The sequence below is a fragment of the Anolis carolinensis genome, chromosome 3 (assembly GCF_035594765.1).
Source record: "Anolis carolinensis isolate JA03-04 chromosome 3, rAnoCar3.1.pri, whole genome shotgun sequence".
Taxonomy (NCBI): Eukaryota; Metazoa; Chordata; class Lepidosauria; order Squamata; family Dactyloidae; genus Anolis; species Anolis carolinensis.
The window spans coordinates 195313786-195339180 of record NC_085843.1 but is presented as its reverse complement, the minus strand read 5'-3'; the positions used below and the strand labels follow the sequence as shown (position 1 = coordinate 195339180).

The window sequence follows — 25395 nt, the reverse complement described above, 5'->3', positions numbered from 1 at the left end:
TTGCTTCCTATTGAATCCCTATCTTTTGAAGGATTGTCAAACTGATATACCCTGTTTCCCCTAAAATAAGACATCCCCAGAAAATAAGACCTAGTAGAGGTTTTGCTGAATTGCTAAATATAAGACCTCCTCTGAAAGTAAGACCTAGCAAAGTTTGTGTTTGGAAGCATGCCCGCCAAACAGAACACCAAAGTATGCAGGATTGGTGAATATGTACCATAGATCATTGTGCATGGAAATAATTGTAGTAACAAGAAATTCTTGATAGGATTCAGAGTTTGTCTGGTTATGCTGGTTTATGATGACAACTACTGTACAGTATATAATAAATGTTCATTTTTTTGTTCAACAATAAATGTGAATTCTTCTTCATGGAAAAATAAGACACTCCCTGAAAATAAAACCTAGTGCATCTTTGGGAGCAAAAATTAATATAAGACACTGTCTTATTTTCAGGGAAACACGGTAACAACAACAACAACAACAATAAACGTTATGTATATTTCGCTCTATCTCCTCGAAGGGACTCAGAGCGGATTACAGAATATATATATGGCAAACATTAAATGCCATTATACAACTAACAACGAAGACAGACAGTATATAGACAGAGGCTTCTTTCTTTTTAATTTCTGGCATCTGGAGGCTGTGTTCGGTTTGGCCGTGAGGAGGTGCTGTTGTTCCATTTTTCCATGCTGAGGAGCCTGTTGTCTGTTGACATCTTCCTGATCAAATTGCCAGCATGTCTTTTACCTCCTCGCCAAAGTGGTACCTATTTATCTACTCACATTGCTGTTTCAAACTGCTAGGTAAGCAGAAGCTAGGGCTGATTGCAGGAGCTCACCCGACACACAGCTTGAACTGCCAACTTTCCGGTTGGCATGATTTTCTATAGTTGGTGGTTTAACCTGCTATGCTAACTGTGGCCCCACCAAAGTACTTTGGCTGAGGTTTTAAAAGTAATAGTGGGGTAAATTATGTGCATTTCTTGTGCATGTTTCCTTAGAAATAAGTCCAGCTGTGTTCACGAGAGCTTGCTTTCCAGTTATGCCGGCATACAATTGCAGCCTTAGCAACCAAAGGAAATAAAAGACATCTTAAAAAGTGATAGCAATTTTCAGTTCCCCACTTACAGTTAAAATTGGTAAACAAATATCTTCACAAACTGTTGAAACTGTGAATGTACTTCGGAACAGTTATTTCTAGAGAAAATTCACTTAAAATACCAGTATGGCCATTATGAAATGATAAACACATGTTTTGCCCATCTTTGAAAAATAAATGCCTTCCATGACAACCGTTTTCACACATGATTATCACATGATAAACATGAGGCCAGATCCTTAGTGGAAAATAAGGGGATAGAGTAGTTTACATTGAATGCCAATCTGTTGTGAAGAATATTCCTTTCAATTATATAAAATAGATGAAGTACATTTTTTTAAAAAGTTCCAGAACAAAGCATGATGACTCTATTTGCTACTGAAGTTTTATAGAAGTTTTAGGGCTGTTAAATGCTTCATCTTTGGATGCTGCTTGGCTTGTGTTCATAGGACAGAATAATAATAATAATAATAATAATAATAATAATAATAATAATAATAACAACAACAACAACAACAATTTTATTTTTATACCCCGCCTCTATCTCCCCAAAGGGGACTCAGGCGGCTTACATGGGGCCAAGCCCGAATAAAAACAATAGCAATATAAAACACAACAATAGACAAAAGACATGCACAATTATAAAAATTTAAACATTAACCAATAAAAACAAATGACAAGAACTAATAAAAACATGGATTAAAACGGAGAGGTTGTAAAAGTAGACTGGGTAAGGTGCACCATATAAATATTGTAAACACGAGGTGACTGATAAAATGCTGCAAATTCTTGGAAGCAGAGAATGATAAATAATCCCTGTGCACTCCAGTCGCTATATGTGTATGTGTGTGCATAATTACACATACAAGGTGTCTCAGAATATATACATACCTCGACAGCTAATAGTATTTATAGTGATCATTTGAAGGCTAAGTAAACAGATTTATATTGAAGAATAGATGTTGCAATAATGATTTTAGCAGAGTGGCAAATGAAGTGTGTTGAGTGTTGGTACACACCTACGCTTGCTTATGTGCTATGAATCGGAAGGGCATAGGGATGTGTTTGAACCTACTGGTGCAATGCTCCATCACAAATGATACTTAGAATATTTCAATTTAGTATATTTCTGGTTCTTTGAGAGGGAAAATTAGGTTTAAAAATGGATTGTGGGGACATTTGTAGGGGGAAAATGGCTAAGAAAAAAAAATCCCTTGCAAATTGTTGCCTGCAATTTTTTTTTTGTATGATGCAAACACAGTACAGGAAATCAATTTACCAGTAATGTGTAGTTTCATTTTAAATACAACTGCTCAAAAGCAAAGCATTTATTTTTCTCTAACAGGCTTCAAGCATATGTAAGAGAAGCAGGTTTTAGATTTTTCTTGCCCTAGAGATTTGCCCAATCTGCAGTTTTCCCAGGAGCAGCATCAAGACATTTGAATTCAAATTGGCCTTTGGAGGTCATAAGCAGAGAGCGGTTTCACAGGATTAATTGTGTATGGGGCTTCAAGATGCTTGTCAACTTATGGTGACCGTATAGATTTCAAAGGGATTTCTTAAGCAAGGAATATTTGGAGGTGGCTTTGCTAGTTCCTTCCTCGGAAGTATAGCAACAGCACCTAGTATTTGTTGGTGTTCTCCCATCTAAGTATTAACACTAACCCTGCTTGGCCTCCAAGATCAGAAGGGATCAGATGCTTTTTGAATATTTAGACCCATATAGTAATTATGCACAATTACCTTGAAATAGTAACAAAATTTCATTACTCGCATTACAGTAACATTTTTTTCACTAATTACACTTTAGAAACACTTTAGAAACCAAGCACCCGCACTCTGCCCCTTTGTAATGACTTTTGAAATATTTTATCGATCACACATGCCTAGCAGTTAAAAGGTATCCAAGTGTGTTACATTCCAGCAAGCCCATAGCCAAGGGGGTGGTTTAGGCGTTCAAACCACCCCCAATTTTTTTCAGGTAAACAAAACTGGGTTTACTCATGAATTTTAACTAGTTAACCAAATCCCCCTGGCAAGTCTAGGAGAAGCAAAGATTAGAGTATCTCCAGAACTACAAGCACGGTCTCACCCAAATTTTGATTATTCACACTATCATTATCAACTTTCTACCAATTTCCATTTCAATAGTAGCAATAGTGGAAGTGACCACAGTGGAAGCCTTGCCAAAGAAACAATGGAACAGGAGTAAAGAGAAGAAGCTGTGTCATTGTACTTTATATGAACAAGACTCTTTTTGATGACCAAGTGAAAGCTGAATTAGTGCAAAATTCACAGACTCCATTGCCAGGATATGTATCTTCTGTGGATAAGAAGAGGCATTTACGATTTCAATCCAAATGGTTTAGCGCAGTGGTTCTCAACCTGGGGGTCCCAGATGTTTTTGGCCTTCAACTCCCAGAAATCCTAACAGCTGGTAAACTCACTGGGATTTCTGGGACCCCTGGTTGAGAACCACTGGTTAGCGGATTTCCCTGGCTAGCCTACTCATTTCATGTACAAGGTGCATTTTGTAAGTACTGCGTGGTGTTTAGAGAAGTTGGGAGTAAAGATGCTTATTGGAAGCTTGGTGTATTGGTGGCTAAACCATTGGTGCGATAGAGAAATGCAAAGGAAGTCTTTGGGCCCTTTCACACTGCCCCTATATCCCAGGATGTCATCCCAGGTTATCTGGCAGTGGGGACTCATATATTCCAGTTTAAAGCGGATAATTTGGGACATGATCCTGGGTTAAAAACCAATGTGGAAGGGCCCTTCAATAGACACCAAAAAACAGAATATAAGAAAACTTTTAGCTAATTTACAGTGGAAAACATCTTGGTGTAACCTGTCATCATGATAAAGGAAATAAGAAGAAAGCAGAAGAAAACAGAAAGAAACTTCTGCCAATTGTGGAAACTATTGTCCTTTGTGTTCAAAAAGAACTAGCTTAAAGAGAGAGCAATGATTCAGGATCTATCAGCTGTGAAGAACCTTTGCACAATGGTGGTAATTTCTGGGCCTTGTTGAGATCTTGTGCAAGATTGGGAGACACTGGGTTGCTGTGAATTTTCCGGGTTGTATGGCCATGTTCCAGAAGGCTCCGCAGATCTATAAACCTCTCCCGAATTTCTTTTCTGGCTACGGGTTTGCTTACATTCCAGAGATGCACCCTAAGTCAGGGATGTGGCCAAAGTGTACCTATTAGAGGGTGGTTGTATGTTTTCCGGGCTGTATGGCCATGTTCCAGAAGCATTATCTCCTGACATTTCACCCACATCTATGGCAGCCAAGGAGCCCCGGTGGCGAAGTGTGTTAAAGCGCTGAGCTTCTGAACTTGCAGACTGAAAGGTCCCAGGTTCAAATCCCGGGAGCGGAGTGAGCGCCCGCTGTTAGTTCCAGCTCCTTGGGCCAACCTAGCAGTTTGAAAACATGCAAATGTGAGTAGATCAATAGGTACCGCTCTGACGGGAAGGTAATGGCATTCCATGCAGTCATGCCAGCCACATGACCTTGGAGGTGTCTACGGACAACGCCAGCTCTTCGGCTTAGAAATGGAGATGAGCACCAACCCCCAGAGTCAGACATGACTGGACTTAACGTCAGGGGAAACCTTTACCTTTTATGGCAGCCATCCTCAGAGGCTGTGAGGTATGGAGAAACTAAGCAAGGAAGGTTTATATATCTGTGGAAAGTCCAGGGTGAGAGAAAAAGCCAGGAGATGAAGCTATTCAATGCTAGCTGCTCTGTTGCTCAGTCGTTTAGTCTTCTCTGACTCTTTGTGACTTCATGGACCAGTCCACGCCAGAGCTCCCTGTCGGCCGTCACCGTCCCCAGTTCCTTCAAGGTCAAGCCAGTCACTTCAAGCATACTGTCCATCCATCTTGCCCTTGGTCGGCCTCTCTTCTTTTTTCCTTCCTTTTCCCCCAGCATCGTGAGCTTTTCCAAGCTTTCCTGTCTCCTCATGATGTGGCCAAAATATTTCAGCTTTACCTCTAGTATCCTTCCCTCCAGTGAGCAGTCGGGCATTATTTCCTGGAGGATGGACTGGTTGGATCTTCTTGCGGTCCAAGGCACTCTCAGGATTTTCCTCCAGCACCAGAGTTCAAAAGTGTCTATCTTCCTTCGCTCAGCCTTCCTTATGGTCCAGCTCTCGCATCCATAGGTTACTATGGGGAATACAATAGTATTAATTAAGGTGATTAATTACAACATTCACACTAGCCTCCAACTGACACGAGTTCTTCTCTCACCCTGGACTTTCCACAGATATATAAACCTTCCTTGCTTAGTTTCTCCATACCTCACAACCTCTGAGGATGCCTGCCATAGATGTGGGCGAAACGTCAGGAGAGAATACTTCTGGAACATAGCCATACAGCCCGGAAAACATACAACCACTAAGTGATTCCGGCCATGAAAGCCTTCGACAACATAGTGTGCCTATTAGTTGACGCTTCTCGGCCTTTATTACTGAACACTGGACTGGAAAGTGTTCAGGAGAAGAGTCTCTATTGCGGTCCAAAGGAGCCGAGCTCCTTCTTCTATCTCTCTCTCTCTCTTTTTCTGGCATCTCCACCTTCGTGTCTGGCGAAGAAGCGCCCAGGAACTTTTTCTCTCCAACTTCGATATTTTTAGCCTGGGCTGCGCGCTCTCGGGGGAGGCGAGAGAGAGAAAAAGAGCAGCCCGCAGCTTTGGGCAGGGCTGTGTCGGGGCTTGTTGGCGCTGCCTGCTTTCGCTGGTGGCTGTGAAGCCGGCCTCCTCCTCCTCCTCGTCGTTCTCCTCTTCGCTGAGGCAAAGCGGACCACGCCTCTCAGGCTTGCTTTCTCCCTCTCTCTTTCCCCGCCTCTCTCTCTCAAGACCAGAAATGTGTGCTGCAACGAGCGGAGCATCGCTGATAGAGCCGGAGAAGGCTGTTTGGATGCCTTGTTTCCCCTCTTCGCCGGGAAAGTAGCAGAAGAGACTGAGAAACAGAGACGAGGAGGTGAGGAGGCTTGTGAGGAAAGGGCTTGAAGGGGAAAGAAAAGAAAAAGAGAGCCCCCTGCACTCTCCTCAAGATCTCCATCGCCTCTCTTCTTCTAGGCACTTGAAGGTAGGAAGTTACCGTGTCTCATTGTGTCTCCTCTCTCGAATGCGTGCAGTTTCGAGCCGACTTTCCCTGCCATTCGGTGGGAGTTTGGTGAGGCACTGGCACACTCTCGAGGCCGCGCCAAAACTACAACTCCATCGCAAAGTGGTGTCGGAACTGCATTCATTCAGCGTCGAGGAGCGGGAGGCAGCATTGCGTCGGAGCGTTTTAAAGAGACGAGAAACAGGACCCTGGTTGGTTGGGTTGAGATCGTTGCCTTCCTTTTCGTGCTTAGTTATTGCTGATTTCCCCGCAAGCATCTCAGGGCATCCTAATCCGGGATTGATCAATGGGCTTCGCCTCTCTCTTTTTGTCCTGGAAGCTTCACCCCAAGGCATTTGGAGCCACGCTCTAAAAATAATGCTATTTGGAGTCATGGGAGCTGTAGAATGTCCAAATCCTAAGAGGCTGCTGTATTGAAATATCTGTTCAAGAGTCTATTAACTATATTCTTTTCCTTTGCATTACATCAAGTACAATTCACTATGTTGATAGGGTTGTTGTAAGTTTTCTGAGCTCTATGGCCATGTTCCGGAAGCATTCTTTCCTGATGTTTTGTCCACATTTATGGCAGTTGTTTCACCTGATGTTTCACCCAGGCATCCTCAGAGGTTGTGGGGTTTGTTGGAAACTAGACACTAGAGATTTATATACAATAGAGTCTCACTTATCCAAGCTAAGCGAGCTGGCAGAACCTTGGATAAGCAAAAATCTTGGATAATAAGGAGGGATTAAGAAAAAAGCCTATTAAAAATCAAATTAGATTATGATTTTACAAATTAAGCACCAAAACATCATGCTTTACAACAATTTTGACAGAAAAAGTAGTTCAGTACAAAATAATGCTATGTAGTAATTACTGTATTTATGAATTTAGCACCAAAACATTGCAACATTTACTACAAAAACAATGACTACTAAGAGGCAGGCTGCCTTGGATAATACAGAACCTTGGATAAGTGAGACTCTGCTGTATATTCTTTTGCTTTGCATTACATCAAGTACAATATACTATGTTGATAGGGTTGCTGTAAGTTTTCCGGGCTGTATGGCCATGTTCCAGAAGTATTCTCTCCCGATGTTTCACCCACATCTTAGAGGTTGTGAGGTTTGTTGGAAACTAGACACTGGGGATTTATATATCTCTGGAATGTCCAGGGTGGGAGAAAGAACTCTGTTTGTCTGTTTGTGGCAAGTGTGAATGTTGCAATTGGCCACCTTGATTGGTATTGAACAGCTTTGCAGCTTCAAAGCCTGGCTGCTTCTTGCCTGGGGGAAATCCTTTGTTGGGAGGTTGATAATCTTCTTCGATGACATACAAATGCATAAATATTTAAAACGTCTACTAGATCACTGAAGCTTTTATGCATTTATCAGCTATCATACTTCTATGTACAGTAGAGTCTCATCCAACATAAATGGGCCAGCAGAACGTTAGACAAGCAAATATGTTGGATAATAAGGAGAGATTAAGGAAAAGCCTATTAAACATCAAATTAGGTTATGATTTTACAAATTAAGCACCAAAACATCATGTTATACAACAAATTTGACAGAAAAAGTAGTTCAATACGCAGTAATGTTATGTTGTAATTACTGTATTCATGAATTTAGCACCAAAATATCATGATATATTGAAAACATTGACTACAAAAATGCCTTGAATAATCTAGAACCTCGGATAAGGGAGACTCTACTGTATCTGTGGAATGTCCAGGGTGGGAGAAAGAACTCTGTTTGTCCATTTGTGGCAAGTGTGAATGTTGCAATGGGCCACCTTGATTGGTATTGAATAGCCTTGCAGCTTCAAAGCCTGGCTGCTTTCTGCCTGGGGGAAATCCTTTGTTGGGAGGTTGATAATCTGTAAGAACACTTAACATTCCTTCTTCGATTATGTATAAATGCATAAATATTTAAAACGTCTACTAGATCACTGAAGCTTTTATGCATTTATCAGCTACCTGAGATACTGATCATACTTCTCTCTGTATAAAAATGTAATATGCGTAATTCCCATGGAGTAAACAACAAAACCACTGGACCAAATCACAACAAATTTGGCCACAAAAGACATTTTCATCCAATCTATGTCTTTCAATCAAAAAACCCTAAAAAATTAGGTCCAAATTACAGACCCCCCCCCCCCAAATAAAAAATGACTAACCACGCATGTGCAGAGCCCCCCCCCCCAGGAAACTTGGTGATGTTAGCCAGGTGGACGGGGCTTCAACGGCCACTGTGCGCCGAGGGCAAGGCTTTCTTCCCTTTCCTCAGAGTAATTATTATTATTATTATTGGGTTCCTGGGAACCATCAAAATGAACAAACCTGGCAGCCAGCATTAAAAAATTCTACAATTTGGACAATAAATAAAGAACCAAACTCTGAAAATAAGGCTATTCCAGACAGGAAACAACCAGGGCCAGCTAACACCTCCCAACAAAGGATTCCCCTAGGGAGGAAACCACCACACTTTGAAGCTGCAGGCCCATTCAGTGCTAATCAAGGTGACTAATTACAACATTCATACTTGCCTCCACAAACAAAATCTTCTTGACTGACAGAATTTCGGGTTTTCATCACTTGGAAAAAGTTGTTTCGGCATAAATTTAACTTGGTGGCTTAATTTCTTGCAGAAAGGCCTTCTGTTTCATTTGCTTTAAATGGCATGGGAGTCATGGGAGCTGTAGTTTGGTGAGGTTCCAGCACACTTTGGTAGAGAAGGCTAGATGCTGTCAAACTACAGCTCTCCTGATTCCATAGCTCTGAGACATGGCAGTCAATTGGTACCAAATTGTATTGAGTCTACAGTGTAGATTAGGCATGGGCAAACTCATGATAACCCTGCCATTGTGCCCGGTGGCACAATGGGTTAGACTTGTGCTGGCAGACCACTGACATGAAGGTTGGGTTGCTGACCTGAAAGTTGGCAATTTGAATCCAACCCGGGGAGAGTGCAGATGAGCTCCCTCTATCAGCTCCAGAACCATGCGGGGACATGAGAGAAGCCTCCCACAAGGATGATAAACATCTGGGCATCCTCTGTGCAACATCCTTTGAGATGGCCAATTCTCTCACACCAGAAGCGACTTGCAGTTTCTCAAGTTGCTCCTGACATGAGAAAAAATGGGCAAACTTCGCCTTCCAAGTGTTTTGGACTTCAACTCCCACAATTCCTTATAGCCGGTTGGAAACATCTGGAGGGCCAGTTTGGCCATGCCTGGTGTAGATGCACCCCACAACTCTGGGGAACATGGTCTACCAAATGTGCCCTAGCTAGATTGTTGTCCCAGGGTGAGAGAAAGAACTCTTGTCTGGGGCAAGTGTAAACGTTGCAGTTAGCCAGCTTGATTAGCGTTGAATAGCTTTGCAGCTGCAAAGCCTGCATGTTTCCTGCCTGGGGAACATTAAGGGAACCACTGACCACATAAGGAAGCTGACGAAGAAACACAACCTACAAACTATCTACAGACCTACTAAGAAAATCCAACAAAGGCTACATTCAGCAAAAGAGAAGTGGGACCCTCTCACCTCTGCAGGAGTTTACCGTATACCATGGAGCTGTGGACAAGTTTACATACAGACGAACAAACGCAGCATTGCCCAAACACGAATCAAGGAACATGAAAGGCACTGCAGACTAACTCAATCAGAGAAGTTAGCCATAGCAGAGCACCTGATGAACCAACCTGGACAGCATATTATTTGAGAATACAGAAATGGTGTACCACTCTAACAATCACCATGTCAGACTACTAACCTCTGAGGATGCCTTCCATAGATGTGGGTGAAACGTCAGGTAAGAATGCTTCCGGAACATGGCCATACATCCTGGAAAATGCACAGCAACCCGACAAGCTGAATTGTGGGAGTTGGAAGTCCAAAACTCCTGGAGGGCCGAAATTTTCCCGTGCCTGCAAAAAACTGATGGTCTACCAAAGGTGCCTTGGCTGAATGTTGTACTTTAAGAATTCAAATTCTGTATTTTAAGAATTCAATGTCTTGGTTTTTAGGTCTGTTCCTAGGGTTATGTGGGGCACTGATTCAGAAAATTGTGTTGTATAGACTGCATTGGTTCTAGTTTTTAAGATATGGTTATAATGACTTTCTATGGGCGAGCAGATGGTGGCTGGTAGATGGCATATCTTCTGTTTCTCAAAAATCAAAGTCAATATTTATTTATTTATTTACAGTATTTATATTCTACCCTTCTCACCCCGAAGGGGACTCCGCGCGGATCACATTATATACATATAGGGCAAACATTCAATGCCCATATACACATAGAACCGAGACAGAGACAGACGCAGAGGCAATTTAACCTTTTCCTGAGGGGATGTTGGATTCTGGCCACAGGGGGGAGCAGCTGCTTAATCATCCACTGTAACAGCACTTCCTCATTCCAACGTCGTAAATGAGTTAAATTTGCCTCCCCACTTTATAAGTGGTACCTTATTTCCTACTTGATAGATGCAACTATCTTTCGGGTTGCTAGGTCAGCAACGAGCAGGGGCTATTTTTTAATTTTTTTAATTGACAGGTGCTCACTCTGCCACGGGCTGGCCTTGAACTCATGACCTCATGGCCAGAGTGATTTATTGCAGCAGGCTGCTCACCAGCCTGCACCACAGCCTGGCCCCAATAGGGGAAAACTGCTACCGTTTTTGGAATCAGCAGATTTTATATATATGCAGAAACAGGACTGATATTTGAGGCACCAAAATGTGTGTTGGTCTGTGTAATATTTCTGTCTTTATGCAAACCTACGCAAGTGGGAGACCAGGGTTCAAATCTACTCAGCCATGCAAACCACTGAGTTCCTTTGAGCCTTAGCCTCCTTTGAACACATCTTGTCAAGAAAACCCAAGGATTGACTCACTAATAGATTGAAAATGACAGGAAGACACATAACAACAAATAGCCATGGGGACCTGGGCAAGGGTCCACCTGTATTGTAGATTGAATGCAGTTTGGCACCACTTTAACTGCCAGGACTTCCTGCTATGGAAGCATGGGAGTTGTAGTTTTACAAGTTCTTTAGTCTTTTCTGCTGAAGAGTACTGGTGCCACACCCAACTAGAACTTCCAGGATGCTGTAGCATTGAGCCATGGCAGTTAAAGTGGTGTCAAACTGCATTAATTTATAGATGCATCCCGGGATTCAGCTAAGGAAACCCACTGAGTGCCCTGGAGCCTGTCTCTTTTGAACACATCTTGTCAAGAAAACCCAATGATTGAATTGCTAATAGGTTGAAAATGACTGGAATCACATAAGAACACATGGATACTACATCAATTGTCTACCAAGGTGCTTTGAATATTGTACTTTAAGAATTAAAATAATCATTGTGTTTTATGCAGACATGTAAGAGTGTTCTCATTGATGAATACATATAAAGGTTAGATTGGATTTTCAGAACTTTGTCATCACCCGCTGGTTCTTTCTGTCTTTTGTTACAGGGAATAGTTGTAGGAACCAACATCTGTTTAGTGCCCCAGGGCACTGAAGTGATACACACCACAGAGATCTAAAGTGATATACTCTCTCCAGGCTGGCTGGGTGTGTGAGTGTTATGTCCATATGATTCAGCAAGCAAGATAAGATAGGGCGGGATCACTTGCACAGTATGCTCACGTGATACATCACTAAAATCGCAAACTTGATTGAGATATTTGTAGTACTTACAAGTGCTGAGTTGGCATCTTACGGACTTGCTTGGTTGTGGAAATGTTATGCAAGGGAGTGTGGTGTGATTGATCATGTCTGCATAAAACTCTTGATAAGAACAAAGTGTAAACATGGCATCAGTTGGAGTAATAGCATATATTCAATCTTAATTATCTAGGCACTCGCTGACAGAGTTGGCTCTCCGTGCTTATGGATTCTGTACCCACAGATTCAACCATCCATGCCTTGAAAATATAAAAAGACAACCTAAAAGCAAATGTTGATCTTGCACTTTTATATAAGGGATACTATTATGTTATGGCATTGCATATAATGGGGCTTGAACATCCATGGATTTTGGCATTCAGAAGTGGTGGTTACGGTTGTGGTCCTGGAACCAAATCCTAAGAGGCTGCCATATTGAAATATCTGTTCAAGAGTATATAAACTATATTCTTTTGCTTTGCATTGCATCATGTACAATATATTACGTTGATAGGGTTGCTGTAATTTTTCTGGGTTGTATGGTAATGTTCCAGAAGCATTCTTTCCTGATGTTTTGCCCACATCTATGGCAGTGAGGCTGTGAGGTCTGTTGGAAACTAGGCTAGTGAGGTTTATATATCTCTGGAACGTCCAGGGTGGGAGAAAGAACTTTTTGTCTGTTTGAGGCAAGTGTGAATGTTGGAATTGACTACCTTGATTGCCATTGAATAGACTTGCAGCTTCAAAGCCTGGCTGCTTCCTGCTTGGGGGAATCCTTTGTTGGGAGGTGTTAGCTGACCCTGTCGATAATCTGCAAAAACACTTAACATGTTTTTCTTCAGTGATGTATAAATGCATAAATATTTAAAATGTCTGCTAGATCACTGAAGCTTTTATGCATTTATCAGCTACCTGAGATACTGACTATACTTAAATCATGATGATATCAGTGGTTTAGAAAGCATGTCTATAGGGTGAATGTAAAGATGCCTTCGTGATAAAGATACATGTGAGTATAGACACATCTTTGTGAGTTCTCAATGTGCCTATAGCTGATACTTCTCAACTGGCAGAATTTGGGGTTTTCATCACTTTGGGAAAAATTCTGTTTCGGCATAAATTTTGCTAGGTGGCTTAATTTCTTGCAAAAAAGGTTTTCTGTTTCATTTGCTTTAAATGGCAGTAGCAATCTCAGTAGTAATAAAGAAGGTTAATCTACAGAATCATTTCATACAGAGCCTCTGGACATTGACTGGCACTTGTAGTGGTGTTCAGTGACAACTTGCTGATGATCTTCCATTGCTTGAACATTTGCTTCTTTTCCGTAATAGAAAGTACGAGACAGTGACTTAAAAGAAGGCATTACAAAAGGCAAGAAAGCAGAAGCAGTCTTTTGCATTTGGCACGAGTCTCCTCAGAGGTTTGCTAAGCATGGTTTTAAAAATGCTCACTGCCTCTAAGATAATAGCACTGAGGTATGTAGTTTGTTATGTCTGTTTCTCATTGAACATACCCATGGAGAGATGCTGAGCTGCACAACATTTGCTCTCGATAAATAGATAGCAGTACTTGGATTTTTTTATTTCATGTCACGGGCCCTTTGAAAACATTATCTGTCTGGAGAAAGGCCTTGGAGAAAGCTCCATAATAACTCAGATAATGTAATTTTGCTGTCATCTTGCTAGGTTGCCTGTTGGGCTCAGACTGTTCTGTCTGAAAATTGCGGATTGGCTAATTAAAGCCTTTTAGTGGTGATTTGTCAGGGAAAAATTGTGAAACCGAAGCATTTTTTAAAACTTAACACAGGCAATATAGATAGCAGTAGCTCCCAACCTGTGTGCCGTGGCCCACCTAAAATAAGGTCTGCAAGACGTGCGGGGGGAAATCAGCGCTAGATTATTAAATACGGTTTTCTGTGGGCAAGCAGATGACGATTGCTGGATGGCATATGTTCTGTATCAGAAACTAGAGCTGATGAGGTCTATCCAATGCAATTTTTTGAATCAGCACCCCAAATAACCAACCGAATCTAAAGTTGATTAAAAACTGATTCGTAACCCTTTTGGTACTATTGTTGGAGAGTGGTCCTTGGTCAAGTGGTCCTTGGTCAAAAAAGTTTGGGAACCACTGCACTAAATCAAAAGTGTCAGTGTATGAGTATGGCTATTAGTCAGTGTGCATTTTGAAATAACAATGAAGGATGTCTACCATAGGGATGTTTTTTACTTGCTAAAATTGGCTTTAGTAAATCAAAAGTTTAGCTAAATTTACATGACACAAAAACTGGAAGCAACTATTCACTGTCTAAGCACTGACATTTATATTTTCATTGCACAGTTAGAACAATGCTTTGCTTGATGAAGAGATGAACTGTTGAACATTATGTCGTTGGAAGACTTGATTGACAAATATTGGCATAGTTTTTCTCAAAACTTCACATAAATAATGCTGGTGGTTATTTTTCAGTTTGTGAGCCATGAGTTCGAGACCTCTTCCAAATATTTCAAATTCCATATGAATGAAAACCTCTTCTGGCTGTGAAAAGCTGTGAAGTAACTTAATTATCTCAGCATTTACATATCAAAGAGATAATTCTATTGTTTTCTAATGTGAAAAGGCATTCACAGCTTGTAAAAGTGAACTAATAGAAAGAACTATTTAGGTGGTGCTCATGACTCTTTCACTACAGTTTTCCAGAAAGGGATTTTTTTTTCTTTTTGAAGATATGACAAAAGTAAAGATATTGTCATAGGCTTTCATGGCCAGAATCACAGGGTTGCTGTGAGTTTTCTGGGCTGTATGCCCATGTTCCAGAAGCATTCTCTCCTGATGTTTCACCCACATCTATGGCAGACATCCTCAGAGGTTGTGAGGTGTGTTGGAAACTCAACAAGTAGGGTTTATATATATATCTGTGGAATATCCAGGGCGGGAGAAAAATCTCTTGCCTGTTTGAGGCAAGTGTGAATGTTACAATTGGCCACTTTGATTAGCATTGAATAGCCTTGCAGCTTCAAAGCTTGGCTGCCTCCTGCCTGGGGGAATCCTTTGTTGGGAGGTGATAAGCTGGCCCTGGTTGTTTCATGTCTGGAATTCCCCTGTCTACATGTTTGTGGATTTCAAAGGCTTCTCTGTGTAGTCTGTAGGTGAGCATTGACCTTGAGTTTTGGAGTTGTAGTTCACCTATATCTAGAGAGCACTGTGGACTCAAACAATGATGGATCTGGACCAAACCTGGCACAAATACTCAATATGCCCACATTTGAACACTGGTGGGGTTTGGTGAAAATAGACCTTGACATTTGGAAGTTGTAGTTGCTGGGATTTATAGTTCGCCTACAAGCAAAGAGCCCTTTGAACCCCACTAATGATCGAATTGGGCCAAATTTCCCACACAGAACTTCCATGATCAACAGAAAATACTGGTCTCTGGCAATCCCTCTGAACCCCCCTCGCGACCCCCCCCTAGGGTGTGGCCCCCCCAGTTGAGAAACGCTGTGCTAGAGGAATAATACTACTATCAGGATTTTATTTTTATACATTTTAACTTCTTATCTCCTAAACGTATGATGAATCCATGTGGGAGATGGTGAAGTATAAAGTTTCTAGTTGTGTGGCTTAATGATTCAGTAATTCATTTTGCACCATTTCAGTTGACTGTTGAAGAAATCCTTTTCTGTATCTTTTCTTTGTGTAATATTCCCCCCCAATGCTTTTCTACTTTGAACATTATTAGTTGGTTAGATGAAATGCCATTCTTGGCTGGTTGCTCAGGATGGATTGGTTGTTATCTATATATATAAAAGAGTAATGCAATTTCGGCCTAGGACAAAACAACAAAACTACACATTCCAGAAACACTAAACTTGGCAGCACAACCCCTCATCCATGCCTCTACGTTCATACAAGAAAAATAAAAGAAAAATAAAGTCCTAATTAGAGGGAGAGGAATAATTGTTTTTATCCAATTGCTGCCAGTTAGAAGGCTAAGCTCTGCCCACTTGGTCTCCTAGCAACCCACTCAGCCCAGGGAACAGGCAGAGTTAGGCCTCACTTAGGCCTCTTCCACACTGCCTATAAAATACAGATTATCAGATTTTAACTGGATTATATGGCAGGGTAGACTCAAGGCCCTTCCACACAGCTATATTACCCATTTATAATGGACTTAATGTCAGTAGAAAACCTTTACCCTTTACCTTAACTAATTCCTCAATACTTTATTTCCCATACCAGCATACTTTGCCACAGCAACGCGTGGCCGGGCACAGCTAGTTACTGATTATAATTGTTTAGGAGCTTGTAAGCAAACAGTCCCAAAACTTCAGACAAAATGACCCTGATATTCATTAGGTACTTATGTTCCTTTTAATGTCAGTTTTCTATTTGATAAGTATAATGCTGTCAGTAGATATTCTAAGCTTTGGTCATTTTCCAGGATTGCCTTTCTTTTTATACCATCATCCACCTTCAAGTTTAATGGTGTTGTATTCATACTGTTTATTGTCTGTGAAGGGCATTTGGTGTCCTATTATTAAAGTCTTTCCTATTGTGGGTATATAACATCCAAAGAACTCCCTTTGGCAATAATAATAGGAAACCAAGCAATGATAGGCAAAGGGAAGGGATTTTTTTTCCCCTGAAGTGTTGAGAATTCCTCCATGATCTTTATCTATTTCAATAACTACTTAAGTTGAAAGCTTGCTAGAGCATCTGGAAGACACACTTATCTGCACTGATTATGATGATGTTTTAGATGTATCAATAATTATGTTTGAGAGGGATATTTGTATGTTAATCTAATCGGGGCAAGATCTGCCAGATATTTCTTTAATCCATATTTTTTGCCACAATATGCAATTACAAAGACAAGATGAACTAGTGTCAGCAGGTATACTTTATTTCCAGTGAGTTTCAGGGAAGGGGGTCTATGATTCTATTATTGTGAGCACTGTAAGGAAAACAACAACAACAACAACAACAACAACAACGACCATACTTTATTTGTATTCCACTCTATCTCTCTGAGGGGACTCAAGGGGAATTCCAGCAAACACAGACACAATGCCTAGAAACAACAAACACAGATAAAGGTAAAGGTTTCTCCTTCCGGCTCTGGGGGGCAGCGCTCATCTCTTTTCTAAGCCAAATAACCTGCGTTGTCTGTAGACACCTCCTAGATCATGTGGCTGGCATGACTGTTGAAAGTAGCAACCTCCCAAGCCTCTCAGTATTTGATTTATTAATGTATATATTTGCTAACCTGTATTCTATATTTATGTTGATTTGCCAGTTTGTACCTGTTTGGTGTGGGAGTGGTTATTGACATGTGATTGTACTGAGCATGTTCAGACTCAAAACTCCATTTTGTTATCAGTATGTGTTTATTTTTCAATGACGGCAGATGTATGTATCCAGACCTCGGTGGAGATGGATGCATGTTGCTTGTTAGAGACTTTAATATAGACGTTTGCTTATAGACTTTAGTGAGTACAACTATACTTAAAGACTATGAACTATTGATTAAGAGTGGTACCCTGTTTACTCAACATAGAGACAAGCTACATCCTATCTGTAACAGAACTTCAAAAAGAAATGTGCCTGTATGGTTAATTAATGCAAGACGTTTATGAGTAAACAAGATATGTTATTTTGGAAAGAAGACTTTGGTTTTTCGAATCTCTGAGTGCATATTTTAAGCTAAGAGGTTTCAAGGGAGTGTATATCTTTAGGGCAATTATAACCGCAAAGAAACATCTTTAAAACCCTGCTAACTAAATATATTTTTGTGATGGCATGTCTTTATCCTTGAAAGTTTAAAGTTGTGGTTCAGTTTAACAGCTGAGTTACCTGTGTGCTTTACACGAATGCTTATGAATGTCACTTGTTCAAAGGGTTGACTTATAACAAGGACATGCTTTTCTTGACTAGTGGTTTTCAAAAGGTGGTCTCCACATATTCATGGAGATTTGCATTTGTCAAAAGGATATGTGCCCAGAGACTGGATGCAGTTATTTTCCAATACGTTATGCAATAATGACTGCATGGAGTGTCATTTACCTTCCCGCCTAGTCAGTACCTATTGATCTACTGACATTTGCATGTTTTCAAACTGCTAGGTTGGCAGAAGCTGGAGCTAAAAGCGGGAGCTCACCCTGTCCCATTGATTTGAACTGCCAACCTTCCGGTCAGCAAGTTCAGCAGCTCAGCAGTTTAACCCATTGTGCCGCCACATTACCATTAAGAATAACTTCTTGAAAATTCTTGATCAATAACACTCCTTTTTTCATTGCCCATGAGCCACGGAGGCGCAAAGGGTTAAACCCTTGTGCTGGCTGAACTACTGACCTGAAGGTTTGGTTGTTGACCTGAAGGCTGCCCGTTTAAATCTGCGAGACGGTGTGAGCTCCTATCTGTCAGGTCTATCTTGCGAGGACATGAGAGAAGCCCCCCAGTAACAAATCTGGGCATCTCTTTCGGCAGTCAGTTCTCTCACACCAGAAGCAACTTGCAGTATGTTCTCAAGGCGCTTCTGACACGATAAAAATAATGCCCAAAAAGTCTTTTTGACTATTTGAAGAATAAAGAATTTTTGGAACGATATGTCAGTTATATTGACCATAGCTTCAGAGAAATAGAAGAAATAGAAGGTCTAGTTCTGTTCAAGTGGAAGCAGATGAATGAAAAATGTTCAAAAGTGAACAGAATTGTATGTGCATAAAATGCTAAAAGTCTCTCTAGCTGTGTTTGTATTCCACTTTTGAAGTTGTATCCGGTATCTCCTGTTGGTTTCTTCAAGTGTAAGATTTGTGTGCCCTATTCTTTTCTCTGTTTTGTAGTATGGCATTGGCTATATATAATGCATGCTTTATTGAATCAAAGCATTGGAATCAATAATGCAGCTTTATCTGATAAACACTGCTTTTTCAAATGTGTTTCAAATATATTTCCTTTTGTGACACAGATGTGAAAGTTAATTTACTAAAAATGTGTTTGCATTTCTTAGTTTAGAAAAGCTTTGTTTGATTCTTTTTTCCAACCTTGAAGAAGTACTGATGAAATTAATTCTCTTGGTTACAGATCTCATATACATTCAGTAATTGTATCATGGAGGGTGTGCTGAGAGAGACATGTTGAAAGACAAAATTGTTGATTGGATTTGAAGGGAACAATTACATGCCTGCTTTTGCCATCTATTGCCGTTTGCTGAAACCGCTTCCTAATCCTGCTTTCCTGTATTGAAAAGGTGACCAGGGTCTGACAACACAGAATGAAAGAACATGTAGCTCTCCCCAGAAGTGGCACTGCTCAATCTTATCTTCTTAGGTGATCCCTCGTAATTCGAGGATGATGGTCCTCCAATTCTTGGAAGACGCCTGTGCGTGATTTTTTTGAATGTGTGGAGGTTGGTGCACGGCTGGTCAACACACAGTCTTCACAGATTGAGGTCCCAGCAGTGGTGTGATTAACACAACGAGAGTGGCTTCTCAGTCTGTTGCAGCATTCTTCCGCCTTCACAGCCGTTGTAACATGTACCATGTTATCCTCCGCCTGCTCCGCCGTTGAGGTCTTTGGGTCTTCAGATTGTTCTTGATCTGGATCCTCCCCTGTGGCCACTCCTGGGAGTGTGTGACTCCTGTGGTTGTGCCCTCAGGTTCATTGGAACACGCAAGCCCCCTCACCATGTCAAGGCGACAATCCATCGAGGGGGATTGTCAATACTGCTCAATACTGCATAGACAAATGGCGACTGTATAGAAGTGCAAGTGCATAATTTTTTGGTATTCGTAAATGGCCCAGATATCTCAATATGAGCAAGATTTATTCCCAGTGACTGGTTCTAGCCAGTCTCCTGCTACTTGCATTTAAACCTAAATACAATTTCCAGTTGACTTCCTAAGACAATCTAATGTATAACACATTACAGTATCCATGTTTTTTAGCAGAATATGGGTGTCTGTGGCCAGTCAAAAGCAGTGACCTTTCCTGGACAGCTAGTTCACCATTCTGTTCCTTAGAAGCTGCTTGGGCTTCAATCAAAAACTGGATCTAGGAGTATCCTGAATGAACTCAATATGTCTAGATTGGGTTCAGTACCAGCTCTCTAAATAAGACATGAGCAAACTAAGGCCTGGGGGGTGGATGTGGCCCCCTGGGCTCTTACCTCAGGCCCTCCAAATTTTCCATGTCATTTTCGCATAAGGACACGGTGGTCCACCACTTCCTTATGCAAAAAAGATGAGGGAGGAAGGCACATAGCAGCTGAGAGCCCTCTGGCATGCTCTCAGCCACAGTGTGTCTCGCATCCTTCTCCTGGTATAAGGACGGTACCGGGAGGATGCTTCGAAGAAGGCACATGGCAACTGAGAGGCCCCCAGAGCACACTCAGCAACTGCCTGTCTTGCCTCTTCCCAACATAATGCCAAGAGGACAACCCAATGATTGGGAGAGGAGGATAGGAAGAAGGATTGAGGCAGTTACCATGTGTCCCACCTTCCTCCTGGCATTAGGATGGAACAAGCAGCTTCGTCCTTATGCTGGGGGAACAACCTTAGGATGACCTGGGCCCTGCCCTGCCCCCTTCTTTCTCTGGCCCTTCCCAGCCAATGTGTGCCTGGCCCCTTTCCCTCCTGGCCCGGACCACTTGCGGCTCCAAGGCAAAATTTTTATCCATGCTTGCTCTAAATAGGTGAAGCATTCTTTTTCAGTAAGCATTATACAGTCTCACTAATCCAAGCCTCGCTTATCCAAGCCTCTGGATAATCCAAGCCATTTTTGTAGTCAATGTTTCCAATATATCGTGATATTTTGGTGCTAAATTCATAAATACAGTAATTACAACATAACATTACTGCGTATTGAACTACTTTTTCTGTCAAATTTGTTGTATAACATGACGTTTTGATGCTTAATTTGTAAAATCATAACCTCATTTGATGTTTAATAGGCTTTTCCTTGATCAGTCCTTATAATCCAAGATATTCGCTTATCCAAGCTTCTGCTGGCCCGTTTAGCTTGGATTAGTGAGACTCTACTGTATTTCAAATCCGCAGTGCACACACCAGCTTTGTACACTGTAAGGACCTTGTTGGCTTGATCTTTAAAAATAAAACACACATGTTTCATTATAGTTGTTGACAATAATTGGACTTTGTATGCTTACGACCTATGTGATTGTGAAGTCCAACCTAAAAAGCAGGCATTGTATAATATAGTGGAAGAGCAGGACAAATAAGATAATTTTTAGTAATTGATCAGAGAGCTCCAAAAGAGGTTTTTGAAACAAAGACTATTTTTAGAGATTGTAGATTGGCTGTTTTTCAAACCAGCATGAATTTTAGACATGTATGTGCCCATCCTTCTGCCCCATAGGGAGAATATAACTAATTAACAGTCTTTTTGTCACTACTGTGCCATATGCGTGAGTGGGCAGAATTAACAAGGATAGCATAACTTATTGATATTCAAGCTAGATCCTAGTTTGTTTCTCGAAACAAGTCAGAATTTATATGCTAATTTTTTCATATTTAAACATGTATCTTTAAAATCTGCCTTTGTAAATAAAAGTTCAAGAAGCTGAACCATAACAACAACAAGAACAACAAGAACAACAACAACAGCTTTATTCTTATATCCCGCCCCATCTCCCTGAAGGGACTCGGCATGGCTTACATGGGGACCAAGCCCAGTAATTAATACAGCAATAAAATATATCAACATAAAATACATTTCAATTACAATGAATTAATACATAAAAACATATAAGATATCATAAAAACTCAACAACAGCCAATAACCAATAGCCGAGCGCAATGGGCGTGTTCAGAATTGGAGGCAGGGAAATAATGATACAAGTATAATATATTGCAAGGCCACTAGTAAGATGGGTCAGTAATAAAGTGCAGAGCTGGATATAAGGTGGAGGTAGAAGGACTCAGTCAAGTTGTGACCGAATTATCAAAGGCACATAGAAATAACCATGTTCTCTGGTCTTTCCCGAAAGTGGCTAAGTTGGGGGCTAATCTAATTTCTCTTGGGAGGATTTATAGATTTTATACAAGGGTATGTTTGGGTTGGAAGGTAACTAACTGGAAGCCAATACCTCCTTATTTTTAACCAGCCCCCAGTTGGGGTGATGTCAGAAATGTTGTCTAGAAATGGGCAGTTGTGCTCCTCAGAACTTCTTGAGGGATGTCGTTCATTATTTCCCTGCTGGCAGACCTTTTTGTATCTGAACACAGTTTTTCCTAAACATTTGTTTACTGGATGACCACTTCTTGCTTGCAAAAGAAGCCCACCAGGCTTAAAAATTTGTTAGCTCACCGTTTTTATTGTGATTGAAGCGCACAGCTCACCCTACGTTTATTCAATGTATTTTTGTTGTTTGCATTTTTGAGTATTCCAAATAAATGCACACATCTTCCTGATTACCAAGCCAACCTAGTTTATGAGGCTACCTGTCCAATCATATCGAAATGGGATTGGAGACCTCAACATGCTGTGGGCTAAGCTGATAATTCTGTTGCGTATTCCAAACCAGAAACCCAATACACCAATGAGTCTCTAGGTAAGCAAACCAGGAAATCTAGTCCCCCCCACCCCACTTTTTCTAAACAGACAGATATACCCACTTCGGTTTCCCCCTGAAAAGTGAAAGATGCCTTGATATATTTTGCTTTCTACATCCAATCTTGCCACCTTGAGCAGTCCCCGTACTTTATTTAATGAATCACAACTCCCTACCTACATCTGTTCTTGCTATGCTGGTGTGATTAGGAGTGTTCCAATCTGGTGTTAAAGGTTTGCTACAGTAATATTTCTTTCTTTAAACTTCTATGGTAAAACAAGATATCTGTTTCAAATATAGATGTTCTGCAGTTAATTTCTACATTTCGTTGAAGAACAGTGTGAGACGATGTTCACCATATCTCTGCAAAAGATCTCTAGGTTCATCAGGCTCCTGTGTATTTCACGATACAAATAGGTGTTACAGTTTTGCTTTTTTGCCTTTTCTGTACATTTGTATGAAATGTATGTTGCGAAGAAAACACCACCAAGAATAACTGCAGCAACGTCTGACTCACTTCTTTTTCACCACTTTTTGTAAGCCTTTTTTTTAAAAAAAAAACCAGGGAGTTCACTGATAATTTTCCATCTGTTCAAGATGTGTTTTACAAAATCTCTTGGAGCCATGCCAGTTAAAATGCTTTCAAGCTGCTTTCTTTGTGCAGTGTAAAAGGGGACCCATGTATATTTATATGTATATGAAATACATTAAAAAAAATATAATCTCTAAATAATGTCTTGTTCCATTATCCGGGCGGAGGCCACAAGGGGGTGCTAGACAGAAAAGGATAAGCTTTTCTAACGGGACGGGGTTGAAGGAATAAAACTATTTCCCTATTTTCCTGTTATTCCTCCACCCATGTTGCTGTTATGGAAGCAACCCTTGTTTAGTGCCCCTTTGTGGTCTTCGCTCGGATAATGGAGGTAAAGGTAAAGGTTTTCCTCTGACATTAAGTCTAGTCGTGTCCGACTCTGGGGGTTGGTGCTCATTTCCATTTCTAAGCTGAAGAGCCGGTGTTGTTTGTAGACACCTCCAAGGTCATGTGGCCGGCATGACTGCATGGAGCGCCGTTACCTTCCCGCCGGAGCTGTACCTATTGATCTACTCACATTTGCATGTTTTTGAACTGTTAGGTTGGCAGAAGCTGGGGCTAACAACAGGAACTCACTCCACTCCCCGGATTCTAACCGCTGGCCTTTCGGTCAGCAAGTTCAGCAGCTCAGCGGTTTAATTCGCTGCACCACTGGGGCTCCCTGAATAACGAAACAGTACCCTAAATAAAAAACAGTTAAGAAATGAAAGACTAAATCATGCTGACAATGAAATAAATGCAGATTAATGAAGTATCTCCATGGTTTACCACATTATTTTATTTGGAAGAGGAAACTATTTATATTAGTTATTAAACCGCTTTGGTTAAACAACTGGATGTGAGATGTAATGTAAGAGTTAGCTGACTCAGATTAATGAAAAAGGTTATGGCAAAGTATAGCTTGTGGTTATTTTGGTTCCAAATGAAATTTCTTGATGCTAGTAGCTTACATGTAAACTCAGTGATGAGATTATATACCTAGCTTTAAGGTGCTTCATTTTAGAGTGCTTCACTAATATGGCGCTTTACGATTATATAGCACAGTGCAATTTTATTACCTGTATTCAGCCTGTTTACTGCATTTATGCACTTTGTGTGTCAGTGTCATATTTTAGCATTTTTTAAATGATATTTGCTTCTGCATCCTTTTTAGACACAATGCTATCATGCTTGTTTTAAATCATGGCTTATGACTCCAAGAAAAAAAAACACTTTAAATAATTAAATGCAGTTATATGCATGCTTATTGTGTATGCTTCACTTCATTGAAGTACAACCTGAGTTTCCTAGGTTGAAATTCGAATGTTTCTTGAATAAGTATGCATGCAGTAACTGATTTGTAATAATAATAATAATAATAATAATAATAATAATAATAATAATATCTTTATTTGTATCCCGCTTTTCTCCCACAAAGGGATCCAAAGCAGCTCCCAACATATTAAAAGCAATACAAGTTCAAAACAATCAGCATATATAACACATAAAACCATCTATAAAATAAAACAAACAATGAAGACATTTTTGGCATTGTGAAATAGCAATATTGAAGGTACAGAAGAGCAATCAGAGCATAACCTCCCTTTCTGGAACCATTGGATGAATATGTAAACTGCTAGGCAGGCACATCTATCTATATATATAATAAAAGTGAATGTTTGTATGTTTGTATCAGCGTTTTGATTGGTCGGGCGGTGTATGTGCTCGCGTTTTGATTGGCCTGGCGGAATATGGATCAGCTTTCTGATTGGCTGGGCGGAATATGCCAGCTTTGTGATTGGCCGCCACTTTCATAGGCCACTGGGACCGCTGAGGGAAAAACTACTACCAACTGGCTTCGTTCGGCCTACTTCTCTCCTCAGAATGATGCTAGCTTTGGGACAGGTAACAGCTTTCAGCCTACACTTCTGTAATCCAAAACACCACTGCCACCACCAGAAAGGCCGGACCTGGACCAAACTTGACACACGTAACCCCATGAACCCACTGACAACGGATGGCCCCCTTTGGCCCCTCTGCTGACATGTTTAAGGCCTTCCAGGCTGGCCCCATGCTGATGGCCCAAAAGGAGAACGCCATCTTACCTCAGCTTTCAACTTCTTTGTAAGGCCCTACTTTCCTCAAAAGACAGCAGAGAACATTGTTATTATCTTTTTAACGATATGCTTATGAACACTTCTAGCCCCCAAAGCCCCAATCCAAGCCTCCTTTGATCATTTTGCTAACACGTTTCAGGCCTTGCAGCCTGGCTCCATTGTGCTAGGCCGCAAAAGAGGCGGCCATCTTCCCTGTTCCAAACAGGGCATCTTTTGCCTGTGTCTTTTGGATACAGCACTCTCCTTCAACAAGGTC

General features: G+C 41.0%; 1 protein-coding gene across 3 annotated transcripts in view; it reads left to right on the top strand.

Annotated features, from left to right (window-relative positions):
* The first annotated feature begins 5835 nt into the window (after nucleotides 1-5835).
* Nucleotides 5836-25395, top strand: part of chst15 (carbohydrate sulfotransferase 15) — a 113342-nt gene continuing 93782 nt past the window's right edge. For 2 of the 3 annotated variants that reach the window (XM_003218584.4, XM_008106734.3), the window contains exon 1: nucleotides 5836-6196. The gene's annotated coding sequence lies outside the window, so the exon portion shown is untranslated. The remainder of the gene's footprint in view (nucleotides 6197-25395) is intronic. The other variant, XM_008106735.3, reaches the window with a different exon arrangement.